This window comes from Ictidomys tridecemlineatus, unplaced genomic scaffold (genome assembly GCF_052094955.1).
Source record: "Ictidomys tridecemlineatus isolate mIctTri1 unplaced genomic scaffold, mIctTri1.hap1 Scaffold_295, whole genome shotgun sequence".
Lineage (NCBI taxonomy): Eukaryota > Metazoa > Chordata > Mammalia > Rodentia > Sciuridae > Ictidomys > Ictidomys tridecemlineatus.
The window spans coordinates 426,408-432,407 of record NW_027522374.1 but is presented as its reverse complement, the minus strand read 5'-3'; positions in this window follow the sequence as shown (position 1 = coordinate 432,407).

The window sequence follows — 6,000 nt, the reverse complement described above, 5'->3', positions numbered from 1 at the left end:
ATAGTAAATATTTTTATATATAAGAAGAATGAGATAAAATAACATTGCTTTTCATTCATGTAGGGTGGGTCCAGCTAGCTCTTTAATGGCTAGACAGGTGCTTTTGTTTTATAAAGCACTTGTCAATAGTCTGTTTTAATTATTTTTTTTTCAGGCTTGTGGTTAGGAAGGTTACGAATGCCTAAAGTAAGGGTTCCTAGAGAAATAAATGCTCATACTGGAAATTAATTAAAAGAAGCCAAGAAGAAGAAAATCATTCACTTTGTTCCTTTTCTGTTTTCAACTGTTTCCTGGAATTTATTTATTGAGCAGGCTTTCAAATAGAACCTGTTGCTAAATAATCGGATAATAAACTGATCTCTTTAATTGATGCAGTATATTCGTGCCCCTTGTTTGCTGGCTTGTCAGCATCCAAAGGCACAGCCACTGTGGAATATTGTTTCCCAAATTACAGTCTGATTGGAATGTGAAGCTGTGGTGCAAAGGTGAGATGTGAGACAAAGAAGAATTTGAATACACGGCAAAGCATGTCTGTGATTTTTATTAACTATGACAGTAATAACACTGATGACTGCTGAATTCTGGCATAAACTGTTTTATTTAGTTCAAAAGCTTTAATTATTTGGTGCTCTTTCATGAACAACTTTGTTAGCAGGTTTTGACTTGTTGGTTGGCTACTTTTATTTGTAATAACAATGGAGGTCAAAATAGAAACAACACTGTAACACCATGCTCTTCAGTTTTAATTCTTTATTACATTTTTACATTATCTCTGAACATAATCCCCATAATTGTTTCCCTTGCAAGTAGGGGGTAGGGCTTTAGATCTAATACATTATACTGAGGGGGATGTTTGTTTAGCTGAAATGACATGGTTGCCTATGTAAAAATATATCTGACAGCAGAGCTTTCGAGTCAGCACTTTTCTTCATTTTTCCCCGCTGCTCAATCCATTCAGCGGCTGTCACAGTGGGGAAGCGGACAATCTATCAAGGTATCGAGATATATTCCTCTCACCTGCATGAGTTCTTTAATGAACAGCCAACATGATCTCAGCTGACAAGCCGGAAATGGATGTAATAAAGATTGTTTCTGCATGCTCTTTGAATCTTTCATAAATCACCATGCTGTGCATCAGATACAAGTGCCACATGGAAATTTTATTTCATATGGTGAGAAAACTGATAGAGGTATGGTCACCTAATTTTTTTTTCTTTTTCTTTTTTCCCTTTTTTCTTTTTGGTGATGCCTGTGAAAATCTCTGGCCTGCGTGGGTTCCTTAGTACTTTCATAGGCTAGGTGCACATGACTGGCATACTTGCTTAAATTAGTTGTTATAGCACAAGAAAGCTGCCTTTTAAAGACTAAGCATCTTGGTTGTGATGCCAGGTTCTTTTTGTTATTATTATTTAACACCTAGTAATTTAAGAACAGTTCAAAGGTAACAGCAACAAAGGGTGCATGGAGGTGACCTCTATATTTGCACCTTCAGCTGGAAGCTGCAAGTAAGTGAACTCTGTTCACGTCAGTTCCACTTAAAATGTGTAGAAAGTCTATATCAGAAGGCAGCGAGATAGCAGTCAGATAATTTATGATTTAATTTTATGCAAGCCATGCTTTCAGTAATTTGCTGTAAACTCAGGGAAGGCTGGCGCTAACCAGTTCTGTAGCTCAGGGGGATGGTGGCACTCACTGAAGGGTAGTTTGCTTGCTAATACAAAGATGGTTGTTTTTATATTTTATTTTATGTGAACCTGACAAGCTCAGAACACTGAAATGAAATCATGCTCAGTATTCTAATCAAAGTATGAAACTATTTGTTATAAAAATGCAATGGCTATGTATATAGTGAAGAAAATACCATTTAGCATAAAATTAAGGGACATAGCTTCCTTTAAAAAGGGGAAAATGCCTTAAATGTCTATTTTCAAAGCCACATAATCTACATTTCACACTGAGAACATAAATATGTGTTTATATATTTAAGCATGAGACTAAAGTCTATTTTTGAGAATAATAACAGAGCCATGGCCTAGAGTACAAAACATTATTGCCCAGTAGGACTTGTCAGCTAGAGGATAAACTGGGATATATTTATGGGGAATGTCTCAATTAAATCTCTTTATAAGATCAAAATCTGAATATAGTAGCAATATTCCAGTGCATTTGTTGTTTCACCTTTCATTATTTGTAGAAGTCTAATTATTTTGAAAAGCCTGAAACTAGGAAAAAATGCACATGCATTTCAATATCCAACTTTCTTCTGTGGGTATAAACCATTATAAATAACAGTATAAAAAATCATGTATTTAAAAATACAGTTGATAATTTTGATTGTAAACATCCAAATCAGAAATTGTTGCTTATTTATACAGTGATTCTTCACGATATGAGTTAAATTAAAAATCTGATTAAAATATTTAATTTATAAAAAATCAGTTCATAAGAAAGTTTTGGGGAGAAAATTTATTGAATAAATTAAATCTGATAGTACAATGGAATTTTTTATTTCTGATTTTACAAAGGGAAATTGCTATAATTTGCTAACTGCATAATGGATTTAGGATTTAAGGGATCTGTGTTCCACCAAAGATAGTGTGATAGGTAATTGAATTCATATTTTTTGTAAAATCAAGTTTTAGATCATCTTTGAATTATGGATTAACATCATTAATGTGTTTACCAAGTATATTTTTATAGTAAACTAATATGTTCTTGTAATATGTAATTTTATAGTAAACTAGTATGTTCTTGTAACATGGTTAATTGTACAAACTATCAATCAATTTCTTAAGATCAAAGTTACCTCTGAATGGATAATATTGCTTTCCATATGATATACACAAAAGTTAACTATTTTCTACTAGTCTGAAACTGCTTTCCTTGGTAGATTAGAGCAGCATACTTAGAATTTATTTGGAATGTAGCCATGCTAGAGGCATATTGATTTTTAGTGTCCTTGATTTTCATAAATATCATAGCTTAAATGATAAAAATAAACATATATGTATAGCATAATGTTTTATATTTTTGCTCTATTTTTATAAGTCAGGCTAAAATTCATAATTATTTTATAATAAACTAACATTTATTGCACATTGGACTATAGTCATATCAGGATCATATTATTAGGATTTTTGTTTTCATAAATATTTCAATTTAAATGGCAAAAAATGAACATATATGGAATGGCATTTTTTAACTTAAGCTAATACAAGTATTCATGTATATGAAGTTTTCACAGATATTTTTTTTGGCCAAATTATATTTCATCATAACTATAGTCATATTATCTTACTTTAAGGTGGAAATGGAAAGTTGTTCATTTTTTTCAATTTTTATGATAGTAAAAAGTGCTCATTGTTACTTCCTATTGGAAATCTTGTTTTATGATATAAAAATATTTTTACAAGTATTAATTTTAAAATTATAGGCTAATCAGGGACTAGATTTGTGGCTCAGTAGTAGGGCATTGTACCACATATAAATAAATAAATAAAGTTTCATCAACATCTAAAAAATAAATTTAAAAAATTATAGGCTAATCAAAAGACTACTTTATTGTACATATTTGGTAAATATTTACTACAATATCTCTTATGTAGAAAAATATTTATCATGATAAACCCTGTTTATGAGAATATAAAAAAGTTAAATACATGTGAGACGTAATGGAAATTCTATTATATCCCAAACAATAAAACATGCATGCAAGCTATAATTCAACTATTTGGAGTGACTTTAGCTAATGTATAATACAGCAGAAAACATGAGAGTTAACTATTGGGAAAGAGAGGAAAAATATTAATTATTTGCAAGTGATATGATGACCTCAAAATTCCAAGAAAGTCAATGAACAAAGGATTAAAATTAATAGAAGAATTTATCAAAGTACATAGATTCAAGCTCAATATACTCATAAATATTCTTACTTCATACCAACAATAGCCAGCTAAAAATAATAGAAAAATTATCTCACCTAAAATAACAATATTAAAACACTTCTAGCGGCTAGGGTTGTGGCTCAGCAGTAGAGTTCTCACCTAGCATGTGTGAGGCAGTGCGTCCAATCCTCAGCACCACATAAAAATAAATAAATAAAGGTATTGTGTTCAACTACAACTAAAAAAAATTTAAAAACCCCAAACACATCTAATGAGAAATGCATTAAAAAAAACCAGTTACTAGAGGGAGAGGAAAGATGGCGGCGAAGGGAGTGCATCACCCCAGTGCGCCGCATCACTGAGCCAGTGAAAGAAGATATGAAACGGCTGAAAGATATCTTGTTGGGAATTTCCAGTGAAATTGAGGCGCTACAGAATCTAATAGACAGGTTTCCATTGTGCGAGGTTCGGCAGTGGGAGCTCCATTTCTCCGCACGGAGGGTCGCATAGCCTGATAGCTCCGCGGCGGGTTGTCTGCGGTGCGCGCTGGGGATCGACAGGGAGCCGGAGTGGGAGAACAGCGAGGAGAGGGAGAACAGCGATACGGATTCGGAGGGCTCCTGCCAGCGATACATCGGCAGCGCTTGGTGCGGAGTTCCGGCTTGAGACAGAGGAGAGAAGCGGTGGTTCCAGTCACCGGTCTGACCACGGAGGACGGCGGCCTCCATCTTGGAGAGATGATGTAATCATCCCATTGTTCTGCTGATCTCAGCTCATTCAGCTACGGAACAGGTGATTTCAGGCTGGTATTCGCCTGCGTCTAGCAGACAGATTTCTTGCTCAGGATCGGGACTAGGGATCCTGTGGAGAATACTCTTGAAGGCTCGTGCCTGGCAAGGCGTGCGCCGGGCACTGAGCAGCGGGACTTGGGTTCCCGGGACTTGGGTTCCCGGGGCTAAACGGGCCCAGGTCTGAGGAATCTGCGGAGACTGCCTGTGAAGGCGAGCTCCGAGTGGAGCGTGCGCTGAGCTTGGGGCGACTGGGTTCTGACTCCCGGGACAGTTTTGGCCTGGGGCTGGGGAACCCCGGGGGTCGCTCGCTGGGGCCAGCTCCCAGCGGAGAGAGTGTATCTGGATCGGAAAGGCGGGGTTCTTGCTACCTAAGCTGCTTTGGCCCAAGGCTAGGGAACTGGCGGTGACTGCTTCTCGGCCAGGGTCCTGCTGGGTGCTGTGGGGGCAGAGTGGAGCTTCCACCTGCGCCCAGAGCAGGCCAAGTGACCCGCCGGCGTGGTACCATGAAACCCCAAATGCAGCTGGTGCTGAAGAGAGAAGCCGCCCACGCTTAGAATAGGACCAGCGACCCACTGGCAAGACAGGCCAGGTAGCTTGCCAACGTGGTGGACACGTAACACTGAGGCAGTCGCGTCACACTGGTTGGAGTGGGGGTGGAGCAGGGTCGCCGCCCGGGTCCGGAGGGGGCTCAGCGACCCGTTGGAGAGGTAGTCAGGTACCCCCATTGGGAGTGGGGGCTGTGCAGAACTGCGACCCACCGGCCTAGAGGTCTGCCAGCGTGGTAGACACGTCACACCAATTGGAGTGGGGGCACAGCAGAGCCGCCACCCACATCCAGATCAGGACCAATGACCCCAGGGTGTGTTAGTTACGTTACCACAATTGGAGTCGGGTCAGAGCAGAACAGCCACCAGTGCCTGCAGTGGGGGCAGACCTGCGACCAATTAGCGTGGTAGACAGACCACCCTAATTAGGGGAGGAGCACAGCCACTACCCGCCCTGCAAGGGAGACTTCCCAACTATACAAGAGCAATATAAATAAATAGGAGGTAAATTTCAAAAACACAACAGTTGCACCAAGCAGGAAGAAACGCGAGCAGTATGAAAAGACAAGAAAAGAAAGGTCTACAAGCAATGCAGGTCAACTCAACTTTAGAAGAGGTAATAGCTGCAACAGACGGAATGTCAGATAAAGAGTACAGGATATATATGCTTCAGATGATCTGGAGTCTCAAGGAAGACATGAGACAGCAAAATCAGACAATGAAAGATCACATTGACAAACAAATCCAGGAAGTAAAAGATCAATTTCACAGGGAGATAGA